Genomic DNA, 24508 nt, shown 5'->3' on the forward strand with positions numbered 1-24508 from the left:
AGTATCTTTTCTTCCATTGTCTCCTCTGCTTTTTTTTCTTCTGTTAATTGCATGTTTCAGTATCTTGCCCATTTTTCTATTGGATTATCTGAGGTTTTTTTTTTCAACACAGGTTTTCTTTATCTCTTAAAACTCACTAGGAAGGACACAAACTAGGCTGGGTTGGAAAGTTTTCTTTTCCTCTAGATATGTATTAGCTGACACTTCTAGGAAATATGCACAAAGGGAAAAATAAGGAGCTATCTGAGGAGCACAAACAGGAAAATTCTCAAGGAAAAAGAAAATATTAAAATTACGATGTAAAGAAGATAGATGAAGAAGTGTTATCACATATCTGGCAGCTCACATGGAAAGAAAAAAATAAAAGAAGAGGAGAGGAAATCATGATTAAGACTCCCCTAGAATTAAAAAAGGAAAAAGATGATGTAAGCCTACGGAATGAAAGTTTTCCTCACAAAACAAATAGGATAGATAAGGGGAAAAAAAATACAGTTTTTTAAGATCAGAAGCAAAGAGACAGCAAAAGAAATCAAAAGAAACAAATTATCTATAAAGGAACACAAATTGACTCTGGATACAAGATGACAATGGGGCGATATTCTCAAAGTGCTGAAGGAAAAAATATTTGAACCTAAAATTCTAACGTCCATTTAAACTTTCTTTAGATGCAAAAACAAGATAAAGTGGGTCTTCAGACACACTAGACCCAATTTAAAAATGGTTTTCAAGAAAAAAGTCAAAAGAATCCAGGAGGAAATACTATGGAATCTCTTATCATGGTGATATAGTTATTCATATTAAGTAAATTTAAGAGGCATTCATCAATAAGGAGAACAAAAATATAGATCTTTAAAGCATAGATGCATATCTCTGACTATATGTTAAATACATTAGACTGGCTGCCCATGGTGGAGGGAGGGGTCGGTGTAAGAATGGGAATGCAGAATGAAGAGGAAAAAAATACACAAAAATAAATAAAACAAGAACCAAGTTGCGTACACTGTTGAGGCTGATGTGCCATGATTTGTGTACCTGCAGTCCCCCCCCCACCAAAAAACTGAAGCAAAAATGTTACAATAGAACCACAAACAGCAAACAAGGAGACTTTGAATTACACAGTTATAGTTAGAGAATTTGTCACATTATTTTCAGAAACAGATGAAGCTGAACCCAAAATAGGGAAAGACAGAAAAGACTTAACTAAATCAAGAATTATGAGTTAATAGATATAAACATGCATATAAACAATGCATGTTTTCCAAGCATTCAAAACCACCACAAAAATTTTGACTATATTGAAATTAACATTTCAGTTCAATAAAGAACGCCATATACAAAGTTAACCGTTCCAGACAGGAAATGGCATTTCGAATGTCTATGCCCAACAATTAATTAATATCAGGAACATAAAAGGTTCTGCTGATAATATACAACAAACCGAAAATCTAACAGAAAAATGAGCAAAGGCCATAAATAGCCAACAAACAATAAAAGGAAATTCAAATGACTTAAAAATAGGAAAAGATGTACTCGGCCTCACAGATAATTAGAGAATAATTGAAACAATGGCATAGCACTTTCACCCTTAAGTTTGGCGAGAATATTATTAAGTAATTCCAAAGATCATCAGATGTGGGAAAGCAGAATCCTTCATGCTCTGTTGAGAGGAGGCCAAACTGGTGAGCCATCTGAAGAGCACTGTGAAGCATTTCAGGGAAATTATGTAGGCATGTACACAATGAGTCAATAAGCCCCCCCTGAGTATATGAGTCAGAGAAACTATAAACAGATTCATTAGGGTACAGGTATGAGGCTGTTCCTCTCTGCACTGTTTGAGGTAAACGGGAGCTGAAGCAACTAAGGTGAACTTCACTTGGGAAACGGGAAAGTCAAAGATGATAGATGTATAAAGTAGAAAATCATACAGGAGTCAAAAGCAATGTAATACACACACACACGCGCACACACACAGACAGACACCATTAGGGATATAATTCAAAATGCAGAACCGTAGCCTGCTCTCACCTGCTTCTGGTCTATCTCTCTCAATCCCCTCCTCTCAAAACTACTAGATCGGTTGGTCTAGAATTTCAGTTCTTGATTAATATGGGTTTTTTTTTTTCTTTTTTTTAGAGTGGGGTTAATCACGAAAAAATTGTTCATCTTTTTTACTTACCTTTATTTTCCATATTTCCTTTGGATCTTGTGGCAAAAAGAGGTTGTGTAGATCAAAGTTACAAATGATGAGATTCTGGACTAAGAAAGTGGTATTGTAAGGACTAAAACCCCTCTCTGGCTGGTCATGGAATTTCAGGGTCGCTGGAGTATCAGAAATGAAACATTTCAAAGGATTATCAGTTCAGCATTATTTGACGCCTGTTCTGCCCAAACTAGCACATCATGAGGAGCAGCACAGATTGCTACCCTACACAGAAAATGAACAGAGCCATTCTCATGACCACCCCCATTCTTAGGTAAAACTAATCTTGCCCCACCCAGTATTGCCATAAAATACCAGGACCAGCTGCTTCTCATAACCAATGCTTCTTAGCGTAGAACTTTTTAATGTGTGTCATTATGTAGTAGTAATCCTTTCAGAGCAGAAGATGAAGACTGTGAATGCAAGAGTCTGAGCATCTGCGTTAGTTTTGCCACGGTGAATCCAGCACCGAAGTCAGTAGTGCAGCTTTAACTAAACCAAAAATATTAACCAATTCAGTTGTTGCTGCTTTTAAAATTAGTTATTTGGTCACTTGTATACTCTTCACGTGGGAATAGATATTTTTGCCACACTCACCTGATTTAGCCACCTTTATCTCTTTTATTCTAGTACACATTATTAATCCCATCAACCAATCATCAACTGGAGGAGATAGAAATGGATAAGGCAAGTAAATATTGTTTTGATAGAGAAAGAAACATTTAATCTTGGTATTTACCAATTTAGGCATGGTAAATTTTAGCACGGTAAAAATAATTAAAAAATAAATTAGTGTACTATATGAGCACGCTAAGTGACAATTGTATGTGAACAGTTTTGCAGGCTGAGCTCTTTTATGGATCGCTATGTGGTTAAACCAGAAGCATCTTTGTACTTCAAGAGGGCTCCCCATCTTATCCCTGTTAATTCAAGAGTTCTGTCTTTGAGACTAGCATTCACACATTTTTTTAAAGGAAATTTACATATTCTGAAGCTGTAACACCTCCCAGCTTTTGTCCCACAACCACACACAGGCAATACTCTCAAAAACACCAAAATTCTGTTCCTTTGTGGAACATGTTGGACTATATCCCTTGTCCAGTGTCACATTTCCCTTGTAATAGATTTAAAGCACAAACCCAGCTCATTCCAGGCAGTTCCCGGTATCATCACTGTCTAGGCATACAAGATTTGTGTCTGATCTCCCAGTTTTCTGGACGTGCAGTAACTTCCCTCCTTTCCCAAAACTGTTCTGGAAGAAACTTCCCTAAGTGAAGTAAATCACTTTCTTCTCAGTCTAAACTTCACACTCATCAAGTCTTAGAAGCCATCAGAAAACGTCACTGGAAATGTCCCAGTTGAAAACAATCACATTTTCTGACCCTGACTTCTCAGTATCTGGGTTGCCTTATCATCACTTCTCACATTCTAGGAATCCACAAATCACAATGAATCTGCTGCCTGCCTGGCTGACTCTTTACCAGCACATAGGTCACCAGCTTGGTCTCAGCAATGGTTACCACGTGTCAGTGGTGGTATAATGGCTCCCCTCAGCATCCACCAATTTGCCTATATCTCTCAAACAGTTGGAGTTTCCTTTTTTAATTAAAATGCCATAAATTCTCTCTATTCAACATTTTATGTCCAACCCTTTCTATGACACACACACAGACACATAATTTAGAGAAATACGTATGTACATACAAGTAAGTACGTAATCATGAGTGCATTTCCATATTTATAGTCAAAAAAATCCTAAATCATTTAATTCAACTCTACTTATATTGTGTGTATATAACTTCCTCTATCACATTTCAGGCAAGAGATCATTAAATCTCTTCTTAAATATCCTCAAAGATATAGAATTGGTTATCATTCAAAATTCTGACAACTGCAACCCTATAGAGTTAATTCCCATAATAAATTACTCTTTCTCTATATAACATGTACCCATTGGTTCTAGTTTTCCCTTCCGGAACCACACAATGTATTTAATCCACCATATGATTAATGACATGCAGTTTTTCATGGCTACTTTTTATGCGCATTTTTGTTTCCAAGACAAACTAAGGACAAATTAAAAGAAAACATATTTGAACAAAAACTGGCCGGCCACCAAGCCAAGGTTCCTTGCTTTATGATTATTTGACTAATAATGATATGGGAATAAATTTGTGAAAAACTTATGATGGCACCAGTGGAACTATTTCTAGTACCAAAACAGCAGGAAGCCATTGAAAAGAGGATAAACATTCTAGCAGCTTCCTGAAAAATGTCTGAAAAAATGAAATCTAATAAGACAAATCCTTAAAAAGAAGAAAAACTTGAAAATAAAAGTTACTAACAGTAGGAAGCAACATGTAAAGACAGATGTGACTTCCGTTTTGCTTCAAAAGAGCATTTAAAAGTTACCTAACTCCTTAGATAACAAGAGTTCTAAGAAAGCTGGATTGAAAGCCGTGACAGAGGTTCTCACAAAATAAATTGCTAAATTATTCTTTTTCCCAAGAGAATGAGTAGTAGAAAGAAGAATATCATGTTTCCTTATATCGCCTGGGGATACATATCTTAGTGACATTTTAAAAACAGGTTTTGGTATAACATTTAAAAGAGGAACATTGTATCAAGGGTAGCAGCAGGGAATAGGGAGGTGAATTATAACTGCGACTCCATGACTTTTTCCCACTGGGGCTACTTTTACCTCAACTCTTAGTTATTCAAATAGACCTAATTGTGCTCTCAACTTTGAATTTTAGTGTACTAAAAAATGAACGAATAAAAGATGATTGGTGATGTCTTATGAAAAGAACAAAACTTAAAGGCTCAGAATAAAAATATATTTGGTCTGGCAACAACACAGTTGATAGAAAAAACCCCAAAGTATTATATAAACATTATTCCAACATCTCAGTGCTTAGTTCTGTGGATGGATTGTTTTATTTTCTCTTTTCCTTCAATTCTTTACGGTTCCCTCCACCATCATCCTGGGCCAGGAAAGCTGATTTTGTCCCATAGAATAACCAAATCTACTCTGTCTATCAAGAGTCCCAGACATATATCCAACAATTCCAAGAACAATACTGTTTACCAATATTCAGATCTTTTAACTCATTTTAACTAATATTATTTGAGCAGCTATGTGCCAGACAATTTAATTGTTGCTGGAGATATGAAAATCAATAAATATGACCACTACCCAACAATAGGCAAATATTTATTCAAACAATTATCAAGACATTTAAAATTCATCAGACAATTTTACAATATTCTGCCTCATTTTAGTTCTGCAAACATACTGTGTGTGTGTGTATGTATGCGTGTGGGTACATGATCTCAAGACATATATGATCCTCAGCTCCACCATTTATGACTTGAGACTTGTTATGTCTCCTAGAAACTCATTTCATTCTCTCTAAAACAGAATAGTCATGATTCCCCGTGAGTTGTTGGGGAAGCACATGAGATAATCAATATACACATTGCCTAGGCCATAAGAAATACTCAATAAACATTAATTATATTTTGACTATTATTAAATAGAGTTATTTAAATGAATAAAATGTCCTGGAATCATATAATTTTAGAGTTCACATATTTCAACAGTTTCTTCATAGTGTTCAGATAAACTGGTTACTCTAGGCAACGAATCATTGACAACTCCAAAAACATAACCCAGGATTCTTTATCTCAAGATCTTTTTATTTATATTTTTATTTAGTCCTTTTACTTAAACCTTACCTCCTTACCTCTTCCTTCTCTAGGGTACTTGTATATTTTAAAGTAGATTATCTACAACTTAGGCTACATAGATAAATTGTTCAAGTTTTTATAAACATTTTTAGCAGAAGCAGGACAAGAATTCAGATCCTGACTCCTCATTAACTGCTTTTTTGTAGATACTACAGGCTCTAAGTAACTACCTACCTACCGAAGTAAGTACATATATATATACACACTACCATAGCAATGAGAACTGTGTTGCGGTGTGAATAGAATTTATGTTAAGATTTCTAAAAACATACACACTTTTGTTTTCCAGTTATTGTGGCAAAGACAAGGACATAAAACGTCATTGCCTATTAGTGACTTTTACTTAATACATGAAGGAAATGTCTCTTCTCCAGGGTGAGTATTTCACTATCATTACCAATATGGGTAAAATTATCACACTTTCCCTTAGGTGTGACCATTCCGAGGTAATATTCTAACGGCGCCATATATTCTTGTAAGATATACGCTTTCAGGAAAAAAGTACTGTGGCAACCTGGAGAAAGATTGCCTGGGAACGTTAGGTCAAGAGAAGATCGTGACGCTCGAGCAGCAAGAAGCCAGCACTGGCGGGGCCTTCCTGAAACCCTCAGTCGCCTTCACCACACACGTGAAATGGGTTTTTGCTCTTAAGCAAGCCCCCTACTTCCCCCTCCTCTCGATCACATCGCCAGAGCTTTGCTTCAGACGCTCGTCACGTCCTGGTTAGCGTATTACAGGCATCAACCTACTTCGGTCTCTCCACCCGGCAGACCAGCCTTCATCATTTTGTCTCTGCAACACGATGTTTAAAACCCCCAAATCAAGTCACTCTGCTCCCCACTGGCCTCTCCTTTATTCTCCAGCCACTCAGCTCTGCTTTCTCAAACAAATATCTATTCTTTTACTTTGTGTGTGTTTTAAAGATCACTGTCTATGATCTTCTCAAGAAGAAAAAATATCATCCTCTTTCCCTACTCCTTTAATCCAGTTGCATTGTACCTGTCTTCTCCACCAAAGTTCCTCAAGGACTGTAGGTCAACCTTGTATCCTCCTCTACATCCCAAACTCTGGCATAGTACCTGACACGCAATGTGCACTCAAGGAATGCTTGTTGAATGAATGATCGAATTGAATAATACGCTATATTTTGTATACTACAGAATAAAACTGTTATAACATGCGCTAAGTATATGAGTATTAAATATGGGGTTTTTTTCTGGATGAGTTGGTGTATTATCTTCTCTCTTCAAACTGTGATATGGCTGTGGAACTATGTGCATAATGACTCAGAAATAATGGAAAGTGGCAAGAGAGGACAATTGCTCCTGCCTTGGGTTAGACTGAAGCATAGATGACTGTCTAGATTCTTTTATCTAAGGATCATTTGAAAGGAAAGTAATATGTAATTTTTAAATTAATTCTATATGTTTTTAATATTCAGAGAAGAAACTAGCCTCTTAAAACATAAAAAGCATTACCTATCAGAAACCAAACAATAACAACAAAAAATGGGAAATATAAAACTTCAGTAAAGCATGGCTTTCACCCCTGAATGCTGCTTAATAAATGCTGCCTAAGATCTTAGTTATCAATTATCTTTGCTTCAGTCTCCATTGGTTCATTCCTTTATTCAATAAACATCTATTAAAAGATAAGAGTAGAAATTTGGTAAGAGCTTAAGTTCAAGCTTGTAGTTTGCATCTCACTTCCCACCCTCTCACTTAAGGCGAGACTCAAGGTGTCATAATTCCAACACATGAAGTATTTCTCAAAAAGAGTGGGTCAGGGGCGGGAGGGAGAGAGGAGCTAGTCACTTGACCTGAGATCTTAAAGTAAGGATGTCAGTAACAGAAAAAAACAGACCAGGAAGGGAAGATGGCAGAATGCTAGAAATAACTAACCCACTTCATAAATACTTGCAAAATGTATGAATTAACTCTGAACTTGAAGCTTCCACACACATAACCTCAGGGGGGAAAAAAGTCGTGAGAATGGTACCAAGGAAAATACGACATTTTTCACTATCATCGGCAAGAACTGACTTCTCAGCCACTAGAACTGTCCAAAGAATAGAGAAGATCCTGGATGAAAAATGTGAGAGAGGACTCCACTTAGAAAACCCAAGTCAGCCCACCAAAGACCCTATCCTCTTCAAAGATAAATCTGCACATTTCAACTTTTCATTCATGCAACATTTTTAAAAATAATTTTATTATGTACCAATCACTATATTCACCAGAGGGGATACAAATATTCACAACAGACATAACTTTTGCCCTCATGATGCTTACAGTAGAGTAATGGAAAAATATAAATTCATCAGTTAGCCAAAAACAAATATAAGATTACATTCTGTTGTTGTTAATTGAACACATATTTAGTGAAGATACAATCAGCAGTTTGATGGATCAAACATAGAAAGTGGACTCAGTTAAATAGAGAAAACTTTTCATTTATTTAAAATAATTAGTTAAATGCCTACTATATGTCAGGCACATCAATGGATCTGGTGGAAAGAGAAAAAGAGTGTGTGTAAAACATAGTCCCTAGTCCTTCAAGAAGCATATGGCTTAATGGGGGAAACAAGTATGTAATCAAATAGATATCAACACAAACATATACAATATGATGTAACAGTAGAAATACATAATAATCATTTGTACATATATCTATTATATGCACATATAATCAGAACACAGAGAAGGAAATGATTATTACTTTAAGATACTATTATTTTGACATGTTTAAATTCACTATGAGAGAAAGCTGATACTAGCTCCGACCCTGCCAAAACTTCTGGGCTGCATGCATTTCTTATTCTTACCTTCGTCCCTCACTGTAACCTCAGTCCTTCCCACTAATCCACTTTTGACAAAAGTATATAATCTCACCTCAAACCAGATAATTCTCCATCTGAGACCAAACCCTAATCCTTAGCCCTGCCAAAAAATTAATCCGATTTAACCTCCACTAATTTGGCCATCCCTTTTACATCAGTCCCACCAGTACCCAGTGCTACCACTTCTGTATACTAAATCAAAGTCCTATAAACCTGTCCTCTCCTGCTGTAGTTAGCTTTTGGAAATGTACGTTGAGTCCATTCATTACACAAATACTCATGGAGTACCTACAATCAATTGAGCTTGGAAAGTAGTACAAAGGTGAGCGAAATAAAACTATCCTCAATAATTTTCCATTCTAGTGAAACAGACTCTCAAAAAGGGTTAATTTCAGTAGCGCGTTAAAAGCATATAACATTGATAAGATACAAGGACAGAAAGGAGTACCTAACTCAAATTAGGAGAGATGAGGAGACAGGAAGACCTTCATCAATGGGGTGACCATGAGTCCCATATTCCCCTGAGCAGTGCTGGTTTACACTTGTCTTGACATAGCTTTTTAATAGTGTCTCATTTCACTTTAAAACTTTTCCTGCCTCAGATGAAAATCAATATTCATAAAGTGGTTATACCTTAGTTAATGTTATAAAGAAAAATGGGGTGAAACCAAGTGAAGTCAGAGAAGGATTCCAAAGATGTGTAAATGTGTACCATGTGTCAATCATGGAGGTAGGGAAGTGTGAAACGAGTAGTTGCAAGAAAATCAATGTGACTAGAATGTGGCATTCAAAGATTGGCAGCGTGTGAAGCCAGCAGGTAAAAAGGAACTACCTAAAAGGGAACTGAGCCTGATCCTTCAAGTAATGGGGAGGCTTGAAGGGTTTCAAACAGACAAATGATGAGGTGAGATGCGACACCATTTGCACTTCGAAAACTCAGTCTGTTGGACAAACAGAGGAGGATTGAAGTGGTGATTTTGAAGCAACGTGATGCAGAATAACCATTAACATATAGGTTTTGGAATCAGATCAATCCAGGTTTAAATTACCCTCTGATTTAAATCCTGATATTGCCACTTAGTAGCTTTGTTAACAAGCACAGACTCCAGCATCAGACAGTCTGGTCTGAAATTTAGTTCAGATACTTAGCAACTCTATGACCTTTAGGAAGCTACTTAACCTTACTGTGCCTCAGTTTCATTACCTACATAATAAGGAAAATAATGCTTCTTACCTCACAGTATTTTAATTAAGGTTAAATATGTTAATACAGATACTTTCCTTAGAACAGCGCCTGAAACAGGGTAACCAACTTCTGTTCACATATATTTTGCTCAAGACTTATTCACAATGAAATACATATTTGTTGAAAAATTTTATGACTATTGTAAGTTAAAAGTTTGATGACATAATATTTATAGAGGATCTAAGACATAGCTTAGTAGCAAAAAGAAAAGAAAAATTAGTTACTGTTCCAATGCCCAAGAGGAGCTCTGCTCTACCTACAACAAAAGGATGGATGGCAAAGATACTCTTTTAGATGTCAGAAGCATTTTTCCATTTTGTTAGCATGATCCCCTCAAAGAAAAACGTCTTGAAGAATTACAAGAAGAGATCTTCACTGAAATGATGTCTTCAGAATTACATAGAGCAAATTATCTCCAGCCTGTTAGTTAATAGCAACAACAAGATGTTAGAATGTACTTACCACATATGTGTCATGAGTGGCACATTATGACTTTTCCAAATTTGTTTCAAATTTTGCAAATTTTTAAGTACTGGGTTATTTTTGATCTCAGAGCAATTAAATTACAGAAATATACATCCTTATATTTAAAGTAGCTGCTTGAGAAATTATAAATTTAAGTGCAAATGCACATATACATTGGATACTGTTGGTGCCCCACACCACACACTGTAGGACCAGCTCTACCTTCAGCTATAGCTGTGATGGACAGTTCTTGCACATACTGTAGGCTCCCCTCCTCAAGCTCCCAAAGTGTCCTACTCTAAAGGCACAGTCCATAAGTGCGGTAAATATACATCTCCAGGAGCAACCTTCAGTCAGTGAAAGATGGGTGTCAGTAGGGGGATGTCCCAGCCTCATATTCATTGGAGGGACTGTTCTGAGATTCATTCTACATAGTTCCCCAAAGGGTCCCCAGTAAGACTGAGCCCAGTTGCCTAGAGTTATAACCAGTTCAAGAACCCACTTTTGATTGGGTTTCCCTCCATCCCTGTCTCACTCCCCCCACTGTTTCACTCCAGCATTCTGAGATCACCACCCAAATAAATACTCTGTGCCTAAATCAAAATCTAAGAATCTTCTTTTGGGAGAACTCAATCTATGACAAGGATCCTATTACTTTAAATGTTCAATCTGATCATCTTTGTAATTCTTGATAAGTTGAGGGGATAATCACATCAGTTGGTCTCCATGTTAATAATTCTAAACTGTTTTCAATGTTATGGCTTCCTTCTGTTATCCCCAGAATCATACTGCTAATATGAAGATAATTGCCTGTATCTTACTATTTCTATCACCATACCTGACTCATCATTATTAGAAAGAGAAGAATCTTTTGTAACATCTATTTAAATGTTCTATTGTAGAAAAGGGGTTACTATTAATGACACTGGAATAATTTTCAAATTTCAAAGGAAATGTATCTCAACAACAAAAAAATACTTCATGTTGGAAATATGAACTCTTCACTTTGCATGGCCCTTACTCCATATCCATACAGTTCACACAATATTTTGCTCAAGATTTATTCAGCAAAATAGATATTTCTTGAAAAATATTGTTCACTTTCTTTCCCTGCCAGATTGTCTGTTGACATGCCAGTGAATTGTTTATAAAATGAATGCTGTATCTTCCTTTCAGCTGACAGGTCTCTGTGGTTTGCTGTTTATTAGTTTTGTTTGTTGTGATTTAAAATGCACGAGCTATTTTTCCCCAGTGTTGTGGTCATTTTTTTTCCTTAGTGAACTAGAAGAAGATAAACAGAATGTTCTTATTTACAAGTAACTACTATGTCCTTCAAACCCACTTTGAATTTCCATTAATCCCTCCCTCCATGCCTCAAATCTTAAAAATATAAAAGAATCTAATGCACAACTTGAGAAGTTTTTATAAGCTCTTTGTGTTGGAGTTGTAAAATATAGAAATTTATTTCTAGGGTCAGAAAAGTCATGTCATTGAAATCTCTTGAAACTGTTGGCATTGAAATCCCGAGAGCAAGACTAATGATATATTCAAAGCAATTATTTTTGGAAAAAAACAAATTTTTGTCATTTATCTCTCCATCCGTCCATCTAACCATTCATCAAACTTGTAATAAATATCGAATAGGCCGGGCTTTGTGCTCAATGCCAGAAATAGCAGAAATGAATAGCTCAGTCCCTGACTTGAATAAGCTCAATCTAGTTGAATAAACAAACATGTAAAAGATGATTGAATTTTAATGTGAGAGGTGCTATAATAGAGGTATTTTCTAGAAGCTGAGGGCATGTGGGAGCATAGAGAAGAATCTAATTCTCTCAGGGAAGCCTCATTGAAGATGTTATGCTTGAGATGAGTCTTGAAGGATGAGGTAGGCATACAAGAGTAGGTGGGCATTTCAGGCACGTGCAAAGAACAATGTATAACATACAGTTTTTATTTTTATGTTGTGTTGTTTTGTTCACATTTTGTTGGAGAATACAAATCTTTGTCCTAGTACAAAAAAAAGAGTAGGAAAGAATCCATGCTGGCACAGAAGGCAGAGGTCTGCCTTAAAGGAATTTGGATTTCACATCATAAGTAATTGGAGTCCTTAAATAAATTTGAGCACTTTAGCAATATTTGTGTTTAAAGACCTGTGTTAGAAAAAAATAATCTGAAGTCACTGTGGAGAATGAATGATAGGAAGTAGCGTTGGAAGGGAGAGGAGATGTGGGAATAGTTTGGCTTCTGATCATCTTCCCATTATCATTGGCATAAATGTCACCATGTGAGAGGGCTTCCTTGACTACTATCTGAAGTAAGTCCCTGGCACAGTGACTAGCTCATAATAGGTTCTCTGTAATGATTTTAAGAATATATAAATAGGTAAAAAGAAACACAATAAAGGATGCAAAAAGTAATAAAGACTTGAAAAGTGGAGGTCAGAATGGAATGGAATAAGAAGACATTTAAAAAATATCTTCAATACAAAATAATATGGTTTGGTCATAAATCTGAAGAAAGTAAGTTGTGATCATTTTTGAATTTTTTTTAAAAAAGTAAAAGTTGAAGTCAAAAAAAAAAAGAAAATTGAGACATTGACAAGACCCTGAATTTACTAGTTGAGAAACTGGTTTGATGATATTGCTAATAACATGTCAGAAGTAGCAGATTCAGAGATTGTTGTTGGATGCAGTGGACATGTTGTACGGAGTAAACGGGGAACGTTTTTGAATAGAGAATGCTATAAATAAGCCTTCTCTTGGTTTGTAACCTGGTGAGTTTTAGATACCTCCCAGGACATTCAGGCAGACATCTCCAGTAAAATAGCTGTAAAAAAGCTGGGAATAGACAGGTAGGTAGGTAGGTAGATAGAAAGATAGACGATAGATGATAGGAGACAGAGAATTACAGTTTAGAAAATAGACTGGGCAGGATTCACAGGCGTGATAAATGTTAGTGTTTTGTGATGATAGCTGAATGATTGTTGTGGATAAGTTTTCCTCAAAAAAGGATATACAGTAAGAAGATAATCAAAGGTATAAGAAGATCTAGCAATACAGACAATAAAAAAGTGGGAAAAGAACCAAAATTGAGAGTTCAAAAAGAAGTTCTAAACAAAATGTTGTCAAATGTGACAAATGCTAAAGAGATCGTGTAAGGTATGAATAATGGAAGATTTCCAGTTTGTAAATTCATATATTTTCTGTAGCAATAGATAAATTATGTAACAATATTCATGCTTTCCAGATGAAATTTAAAAATTCTAAAATTCAGTAGCATGAAAGACAAAATGTTTTCAGTGCTACCATAGACATGGTAATATGTTGTAGTAAGTCACAGCTCCCATAAGCTAAGATAATAACCTAGCATTGTTTTGAATAGCAAAAATGAAATTCCAAGGGTGAACTGGCCACTGTTTGTATACTTACACATCCTTTTTTTCCTAATGTATTTCTAAACAGAATACATCTAGTTTGTATTGCTGATCTTTTTATTTAGTGTACGAAGTCTCAGAATTATTCCCAAGCACATAGTGATAAATGACTTAGAACTTCAAAGTGAAGCAATATTCTTCTACTCTCAAAGCTAATAATCATCCAGCATCCCATTAACTAGAATTAATTTTTGTCTGACCAAGGGAGCAGAGATATAGTGAATAACATGGCCCTTTGCCTAGGATATATGTATTTATTATTATATATAAAATATAATACTTATTAGACTATATTTATATATATTAGAATTATTTTATTATATATACTAAAATAATTATGTAAGTTGTAAGCTACTTTCGTATTTCAGATATATATTATATTCAAGTGTTTCCTTTAAAAAATTATATAAATAAGAAATATATTTGTTTACCCATCGAAAAGAAACACAGAACCTAATTGAAATAATTTCTGTTAATGAAATATTTTAATATACATAAGCATTATAAAATTGGAACTATTTCCTCAAAGGAAGATCTTATACCATTATAAAAATAATACATAAGTATTACACACAATAACTATTTTTAATTATCTTTAGAGAAAAACAATTTTTTACCATTATATCTTTGTCTTCTCATTGCTTATGACATCATAGGTTTCAATCAATATTTGATAATGATAATGATCGTACCAATGGTATAAACCAAATAACCCATATTACTTTGATCACACAGTTATTTCTCTGTCATTATCTTGCTATTATAGTAATTACTATTCATTGAGCACTTAACACGGGATATACTCTGTTCTAAATGTCAATCCTGTGTTATCTCAACTAATAGTTTCAACCATTGTCCTCTTGAGGTAACTGTGGTTAAATATTCAGTTAAAGGGGGTACAGCTAGCAAGTGGTACAGCTGGTTTTAAACTGAAGTCTTTTTAAACTTGTGGTCTTAATCACTATGCTAAAATGAGCTAATTCAGAATATACTTAACCAATCCATCTATTTGTTAAAAAAAAGTCATACTTTCACATCCAATCTAAGATGGAAGGCTGGAAACATGTATTTGCCTTTTATCCACCCCTACAACTACTCTTGGAAGATTTTGAAATACAAAATAAATAATTTCCTACCAAAGAAAAGAATGAGAGGTGCATCAGAGAATACAAGAGATTAGAACAAACTTTTCAAAGATGAAGGTATATGTGAGCAGATTGACAGATGAAACAGAGGTGAAAAAACTACAGGCCATAATATACCATAAAAATACTGCTGAGTAGTTGTGAAAATATTCACTTGAAAGCAACCTGGGGAGGATTTGGGCTCAAAGTCAACTGATGCAACAAAGAACCAAAGTGAGAAATAACATTGAAAACAGGAAAATTCATTAAAAATATTATATAAAATAAATTTACCAGTCAGCAACCTAATTTCTCTTCCAGAGCCTCTGCATAGACAGCCAGGCTTTCCCCCAGGCATGACACTTGATAACATACTCTAAAAAAAATTGAAATCATCTGTTTAGAGAAAGTCGAAGTATGACTCTGAAGTGAGTACCCTCCAAAAATTCTTATTCTTACATTTTGGCCCACAGTTGATCAGATAGCTCTCTACCTGTGCTCCTCAAGGTCTATCAGTAAAATGCCCCATCTAGTCCCATACCTTGCCCCAAGTTGAAATTCTCAACCACCTAAAGAAACAGACCTATTTAAAAAGAGTCAAAGGAAACCCACTACATTCTCTCAATAACACTGTCCTCAATATGAACATATAACGAAGAATCACTATATATAATTCCAGAAACATAAAAGCTAAAATTCAAAATAAACATAGTAAAAGTGACCACCAGAGAAAACAGGTAATTCAGAACACAGAAACCAACTTTTAAAAATCTTTAATTATGTAATAGTGAGTTCAAGAATATATTACACCATAAAACAATATCAGAATACCATTGCTTAAAAATTAAACAAGAAAAACCTCTTAGAAAAAAAAATTAAATTTCTCCAAAAGAGAATGAAATTGAAAAGAAAACAAAATCTCCTAAAATATAGAAGAAAAAGACAAAAAGATGGGAAATATGAAAGAAAACATAAACAGTACGGAAGAGCATTCTACAAAATCCAACATGCGACAGTGGAAGGGAACAGAGAAAAATTAAGGGAGAGTGGACATGGTAGCCCCAGAATTCCAAATTTGACCCCGAAAATGGTAAATACGACAAGATATAATGAGATGTCACACCTGTGACTATGTTACGTTCCATGGCAAAAGGGATTTTACAGACGTAAGTAAGGTTGTCAATCAGGAGAGTTTAAGTTAATCTGGGTGGGCTTAATCTAACCATATGAGCCTTCTAAAAGCATAGGATTTTCTCTGGCTGGTAGCAGAAGAAAAAGTCGAGATTTGAAGCATAAAGGGAATTCAACATGTCATTGCTGGCTTTTAAGATGGAGTGGGGCCATGTGCCGAGGAATACGGGCTACTTTTAGGAGCTGAGAGTGGTCCCCGGATGAGAGTCAGCAAGGTAACAGGAGACTCAGTTCTACAGTCACACGACAATGAATTCTGCCGTCAACCAGAATGAGCAAGGAAACAGATTCTCCCCTCCAGCCTAAAAGGAACATAGCCCTACTAACGCCTTGATTTCAGCTGTGTGAGACCCTAATCCAAGAACCCAGCTGAACCCACCTGAACTTCTGACGTAAAGAACTGAGAAATTGTAAATAGGCATTAGTCTGTCGTAATTTGTTACATAGCAACAGAAAACTAATGAGGAGGGAATGATGATAATGATGAGTGCTGATGAGGACTATGAAAGGGAATCCCATAGATTTGAACCGGCCATGGTTTTTAGATTGAAATTGCCTTTCTGGTGTTCAACAAAAAAGAACTACAACTGGATAAAATAGTGCAAAACTTCAGAATGCCAATTACAAAGAGAAGATACTAAAGTCTTCCAGTGGGAGAAGTAAACGCTACTTAACAGAAATATTAAAAATGAACTGGTATCAGAGGCAGTCGACCAATGTCTCTGGTTTTTAATCTAGACATTCTACTTTGAATCCATGGCCACTTACTAGCTTGTGATCTTGAGAATGTCACTTGTCAGTCCCCAAGTTTGCTACCTGTAGAATGGGTATAATAATATTATCTCACAGGGCTGCTGTAAGGATTCAATGAATATATCCGTGTAGATATGATATATAGCTATAGACAGACATAGACACAGACAGAGCTAGGGTGCTAAGAATAGTTTCTGCACAAATAAAACACTTTTTCCATCTTTCCTGGATCATTTTCGTTGACTTACAAACATGTAAGCTCTCTAGTCCCAACGAAACAAATGAAAACAAAAACCTTTCATGACTGCACATCTCTCTCCAACTATAGACCCATTTTCCAATCCCCTTTAGAGCAAAACTCCACAGAATTGACAATTTTTGTTGTCTCTGACTCCTTCATGCCCGTTCTGTCTCAACCGATCTAATTTTTGCCCCAATCTCAAATTTATACTCTCAAAATAATGTCTGAAAAATGACAGGTAAAATGAGAACGACTCTTTATAGTAAACAATCAATAGATATTTTATTAAGTTGGTAAAGCAGAAAATAGAGGCATGATCACATTTTCTAGTTAAGAATATCATAAACAGAACAACAATTGTAAAAGACTTCCTCTGGGCCGTGGGTCAGGGGGTAGGAGAGAAGAGGGTAGTGATTTTTACTTTGCATCACAAGCCCTTCTGATCTGCTTGATTGGTTACTACGTATATATATGATTTGAGAAAATAATTTAAATTTGTAACAGCATAAGTCACTCATTTTCTGCTATTTATTAGCTACAGAACTTTCCACACGGGAACCTATGAGCTATCTTTTAAAAAACAATCATTGGTCTTTTTCATTTCTAAAAGTATAGACTTCTGTTATACTTGAATACTTTTATTCAGGAAAACACTATTTCTGAATATTTGGGGATCTGATTTTTGCCATAGAGGCCCTACACAAAATGACAACCACGGCATTCTAAATGTAAGCAATTCTCAGTGACATAATCAGAACATTTCACTATCCTAATAATACAAAAACACATGATAACTTTGTAATAACAATAACAACCAATATTAGCCAATGAATGTCATATGGTAGGACCTGGATCAGAAAATGGCCTGAATGAGATATTGCACAGGCTCTCTGCTGGGGGTGGAGAGCAAGTGAGGCCCCACACCCCCAGATATATCAGCTGAAGCACAAGGAAGGATCGCTTAACTCACACACATGACCTAGGAACAGAGACAGTCCCTTTAGCCTGAATCAAATGCACGCTTGTGTGCTCACACACACACACACACACACACCCCTCCTATAGACTTCTGACCTGGGAAGATCTCATGTCTTTTCAAGATGAATCATAATCAAAAGGGATCCAGCATAGGACCTATGTCAAAAACCACTAGTACATAGAAGGAAAGGAACAGAAATAAAAAAGCAAATGACAAAAGTTTTGCTATAGAGCAGGTGAAAATGGAGACAAAGGATTTTCCCAATCACTCAAAAAAAATAAATTTGTAAGTGTCTTTATTTAAAAAGAGCTCTAAGCAGAAGGGGCCCAGCAAGGAATATGATGACAAAAAAAATAGACGAAATATGAGCTGGAGGAAAGAGTGAGCCTGGACACTACAGTTAAAATTGAGCATGTATAGAATTTTTTTTTTCTACCCTCATCCTGGACATTGAGGACTCTACGGAGCAAGGCTCCTGCCCCATGGAACAGAGTCCACAAAATGGCTTTCACTCCCTCATTTTCCTTGCTGTAAAATATATAAGAAATAAAATCAGAGTTCTCCTTTTGTAATCATATCCCAGAAGGGTTGAGCCAGCAATTTATGCAAACCTGTGTTTTTCTTGTCTGCAAAACTGCGCATGAGAACATTTCACCGTGTCTAGACAGCATTAGATGATATGACGATCAGCACCGGGTTATTTTAACCTTGACTCCAATTTGGGAGACAGGAATCCATGGGGAGGGAGATAAGTTTCCAATGCTCTTTCCAACCAATTATGTTACTTTTGAGTTGTGTGCTCTGAGAGCAAGCGGGACGATAAACAAATGAAAATAAAAATAATTTTAAAAAAAGAAATAACTCACGATGTGACATAACTTTCACCTACTGGTTTTCTCTTGTCTGTCTGCTGGAGCGCTCACTTTGAGAAGGGGGGAGCCCCAAGTTGTCGTCCACACCAAGAGAAAAAGCAGAAGACCCTGCTTCTAGATTTTGTGGTCTAGAAAGAGAGAAGGAAATAAGCATTCATCCATTACTTTCACCCCGCTGCCTGAGCCTCCTCACTCGGACAGTGCTCAAGTGGATCCGTAATATTTTGAGATTTAAGTTTCTGGCGTACAGAATTTCTGAATCCTAAGGGAAATTGAAAATGGACGGCAGCAATTTCCTTCTGCTTTTTACGCGGAAAAGGTGCTAAAACCAAAACATGAATATTGAAAAGGAAAGAACTCTTAAATGTAGACACATTAACCTAAATATGTAAAGGAAAAGACTCCTAAGTAAAACACTAGTTTTAAGCAACTTTAAAGGTAGAAATTATCTTCTCTCCATAGCAGTGTTTCTATATCCTCCCAAAATTCTAGAAAATATTCACATGGAAATGTGACTCGTCAATGGCTGATGTAATAGCGGTGGCCCTAACCCGGAATTCCACTACACTCATAATGCCCCATCATCATCTGTCCCTGTGCTGCTCCGGTCAGCAACAAATAGGAAAAAAGACATATAAAATTAAGTGCAAAGTATAGAAAATTGTTTAGATATTTAGTAATAGCAAAAACAACAAGATGTACATCAAGATACATGAATTCCACTGGAGATAAGCACATACTGACGCCAATAAAAACATTAGGCTTTTGGGGCCGGCCTGGTGGCACAAGCTGTTAAGTGCGCGCGCTCTGCTGCGGCGGCCTGGGGTTCGCAGGTTCGGATCCCCGGCGTGCACCGACGTATTGCTCGTTAAGCCATGCTGTGGCGGAGTCCCATATAAAGTGGAGGAAGATGGCCACGGTTGTTAGCTCAGGACCCATATTCCTCAAGAAAAAAGGGGAGGATTGGCATCAGATGTTAGCTCAGGGTTAGTCCTCCTCACAAAAAAAAATAAAATAAAATACTAGGCTTTTTTTCTTTTATGTTCTTTCTTATTTGTGTTAAACAGTGAAATAATAATTATGGTACATTTTAATGAAGATGAGAAATAAATAAAAATATTTTCAAAATATAATACAGATAGTGATATCTTAAGGAAGTTTAAATTTTAAAGGATCAAGATGGATATGATAGATATTTGTCCAATGTCCAAATCATTATGTTACTTTTTCCAAATGAATACCCATTTTTTGGTCATCTCTACATAAGGAATAAAAATTAACTAAACGAGTAATCAGAGATATCATGGTATAGCGCAAAGAGCATGGCCTTTGGAATGAGACAGTGTAAGTTTCCGCCCCTTACTTAGCCATGTAAACTTAGGCAAGGTATTTAACTCCTCTGAACCATAATTTCCTAGTATGTACCAGAGATTATGATCCCATTTTTTTAGGATCAAAGGAAAGATTCAGATTAGGAAAAAAGCTCCTAGCACAGAGCCTAGCACACAGTGAGTGACGGCTGCCTAGCTATTTATAAATGTGTATGTGTGCATATATGTAACAAGCAATAAAAAGATTCTCTCTACCTTCCTTTCTCTTTCTCCTCCTCACTTCATCTCTTCCTCACTTCCTTTTTTTCTGCAACAAGTGAAACTATCTGACGCATAAAGAGAAAGTATCGTGGGAAAGTACCTCCTTTTTCTCTTAAACTATACACGAGCTGTGGTTTGAAAAGCAACAGCCTCCCCAACTCTCTTTTTATCCTCTAGGAATGTAAACATATTTTTTGTTGCTAACATCTGGTCTTTCTCAATGTCTCACTAAGTCCTGTTGTGGAAAAAATAGGAGAAATTGAGCTTTGGCTCAGATGGGGTTAAGAAAGGGAAGTTAAAAGGATACCAGGATTCAAACCCCTGGAGTGTCACTCCCAAAACAGTTTCCAGAGTATAATCTTTGGAAAATTTCGCGGTGAAAGATTCTGGAGGAAGACTTTTTTAAGAGACACATTCAAATGCCTCGGACCCATAGGGGTGCCAGGGAACTGACGCAGCTGGTCATTTCATGAACCATTTAAGTGAGAACACTTGGTAGCTACATACAGATATTTCTGCCAACTCAATTCACCAACAGAAATATTTTCCTGACTTTATGCAGAAGCCTCTTCTGCCCATTAACCATAGGACGGATATGAGACTTCCCCTTCTATATCATTCAGCTGCTCAGTGCGACATCTCCCAGCAACACTCGAGACTTTTTAACACCAACAGAGATCACAAGACTGCCAACTGAATTCAGAGGAGAAACTCCTGAATCTGTATTTTGGGATAGGATTGGGGACACTAGGCTACTCTAGAGTGGACAACCATTTTTAATATATATTTTATATAATAGCTAACATCTATTTAGCACCATGTGCCAGGCACTGAGCTAAGTACTTTACAGGTACTGATTTTTCACAGTAACTCCATGGGGTAGGCACTATAATCTTCTCCATTTAACAGATGGCAAAATAGAAGCCTAAGAAGTTCAGTAAACTGCAAGAACCTCTCATGTATCAGTAAGCAAGAGTCAAAATTCTACTCCAGGTGTGTCCAACCCCAACATCCATTCTGTTAACCATTAGAAATGGATTAAGAGAGACCATTACTCCAGAAAGCCAAGAGTGAAGAAAGGATTGAGGTGGCGCGGTAGAGAGGTGGGGTAGTGATGCTTCCTTATCCTGAACTCAAACCAGTTATATAGTTGCTAATTGGGAAGCTAAATCTTTTATATTAAATGTATATGGTACAGATGAATGTAACCCCATCTTGTTGAAAGAGTACGACTGGACATATACACCTTTGACAGTAACTGGTGTGAGTGTACTTACTTCCGAAATGCATCCTTCTTTTTATTTAGTTGTTTGGTAGGCAGCTCCTGCCTCAGCTTCTGTATTATCCAAATCACAGATACACATAGATGGGTCTCCATGAGGTTTTCATGCAGTGCCTCTAAATAGATTTGAGATGAGAAGAAAACAATCCACCACCCCAACACACGCACACACTTCTCTACCTTGGGGAGGGAGAAGAACACTGAGCATACCAATTCTGAAGAAATCTTCAATCTCATACTGCTTAGCCTCTCTGACTGTAATCACTTTATTGCTTTGGATGGGTGAGGGAATAAGTTTCGAGCACCAGATTCAGGCCATCTCCTTTGTAAGTCATGTCTCAGTTGTCTTTCCTACCTTGTTGTGTGTGTGGGAGTAAATAGGATCTGTCTTCTTGGAGATTTGGCCAAACCTGAGATCACAAGAGTTCTATGTGAACATCAGTTGCTCCCCAAAAAAGAAAAGAAAACTTGAACTCTTTTATTCAACAATAAATCCATCTTCTTATCTCTACCATTTCATAAACTTCACTTTTTCCTTGCTGGTTATACAACAGTAGATCTGTGATGGGAGTAATGACTTCCATTGTAAACCTATGCAAATGAATTCCAAGTGTGCTGTCAGATGATGAAAGGAAAAATGATGACAATTTTATTCTACTTGTTCTAGAGTAAACAGTGGTAAACTAATTACACGATACACCTCAACTGAATATCTATGAATGGAGGAAAAGTCTCTGATTACTGGTTTTGTCTTTATTTCTATTTGATAAATTACATTTAATTATGGTGTAATTAGACAACACCTTTAGCATTAAAAATATAAGCCATGTAATAAGGTATAATTTCTGAGAACAGCATAAATTCTAATGACTGTAAATAAAGAGACCACATGATAACTCCGTGAATTCATCAGAACAGTTCGGTTTATATATTTTTTAAAAAGATTGCTTTGCATAATATGGAACTTTATTCAAAGTGTCAATTCTAGAATTCTTTATGAAAAAGCAATTGAAGAAATCAGTCTTACATGCAAATGCATTTTATAATAGATAGAATCTACCCACTAAATGAAGCCTTGGAAATTAAAAAAATTACCCACCAAATTCTCCTCTAATTGAAGCAACTAGTAATTAAATCAAGTGCTTAACTAGTTAATTACAATTAAACAGTAAATTTCAAAGCCTCTCGAAGTTGACATTGAGCCAGGAATTGCCTATGTCTCTTCAGTCCCCTCACAACCCCCACTGCTTTCCTGCATTTCACGTCCAAGTCAGCAGGGTGAGATATCTGGAAACCACTTCCAGCAAGGTCCATTAGTCCAAGGATATTTCTATAAATCTTTTTGATCAAAATACAAGAAAATGACACTGACTGCTATTCATAACTCACTTTCATATTCTGTTATGTAAATATGTGCAGACTTGGCTGTTGGCAGTAACAATGGTGACTCCAAATCTTGCTACCTTACCAGATTAGAGGCAAAGGGGCAGAGGAGAGAAGGGCACCTTGGTACCTTTCATCCAACTGCTCATCTATACTTTTCCTACCTCTTATCTATTTGGAAGTGAAGAAAACATTTACTCCATGCCATGTAACATTTGGGGACCAAAGACAAAACTTCCAGAATACATCAGAAATTATATCTTCTTTTGCAAGTCTTGGCATGAAAGTTCTAACATTGCTCTCTTTGGTCACTTTATAGTTATAAATTTCCTGTTGAATGCTAGCTCTAAAAAGCCTCTATACTATACTCTCTCCTTTCAATTTATTATTCTACGGTGATCAGAAAGTCTCTACTGAAAATGATATTTAAAATTCATGCCACTGCCATCTGGAATGCATGCCTCATTAACTGAAGATTCTGGATCATGGTCTCAATCTCCATTCCAACTCTTACGTTTGTCTTAGATGATTCTAAGGCAATGTTGCTGACCCAAATTACACAGCAGTCTTGCATCACCACCTTGTTGTCTCCAAGATCTCCACTTTACCTCATCTGTTGACTCCTCTGGGCGCCCTCTGGACACTGTCATCTACAAAACTTTCCCAGCTTTGCAATACTAAATTCAAATATCATCCTCCCTGAACACATCTGCCTCTCCTTCTGTCTTGTTTCCTGAACCATTTCTGCTACATCTGTTCTCCTAACACACTGGGACTATTAATCCACCAACCCCTCTCTTTCTTCCTGTATATCAGTTCCCTGTTTCATAATATTGTTCCTGAATAAAGAAGGTAATGTGATATGGCAATAGTTCCTATTCAGACAAGACACTGAGGTAAGCATCTCCAGCTATTGAGAGAAGTAACCAAGGAGAGAGAGAGAATGAGAAGAATAAAGACAAAAGGTGGATTTAACTGTCCTTTTCCCCCAACCAATTGGTATTGAACTCCTCTATCAACAAGCCATCTGAGAAAGATGAAGACAAGACTCCTTGAGATGAAGAGAAACATTCACAAAAAGAATTTTGAACTTTGAATTCATGGGATATGTGTTCCCAAAGAGACTATTTTAAAATACAAGATTCAGTTATCTTTAAT

The 24508-nt window shown here is 36.3% G+C and overlaps 1 long non-coding RNA gene across 2 annotated transcripts in view; it reads right to left on the minus strand.

Annotated features, from left to right (window-relative positions):
* Positions 1 to 24508, minus strand: part of LOC131402674 (uncharacterized) — a 48942-nt gene that overhangs the window by 17286 nt on the left and 7148 nt on the right. The window contains exons 3-4 of one of the 2 annotated variants that reach the window (XR_009218880.1): positions 15352 to 15433; positions 10292 to 10455 (exon numbers count right to left, since the gene is read on the minus strand). This is a non-coding gene — a long non-coding RNA (uncharacterized LOC131402674). The remainder of the gene's footprint in view (positions 1 to 10291; positions 10456 to 15351; positions 15434 to 24508) is intronic. The other variant, XR_009218881.1, reaches the window with a different exon arrangement.

The sequence above is a fragment of the Diceros bicornis genome, unplaced genomic scaffold, assembly GCF_020826845.1.
Source record: "Diceros bicornis minor isolate mBicDic1 unplaced genomic scaffold, mDicBic1.mat.cur scaffold_207_ctg1, whole genome shotgun sequence".
NCBI lineage: Eukaryota > Metazoa > Chordata > Mammalia > Perissodactyla > Rhinocerotidae > Diceros > Diceros bicornis.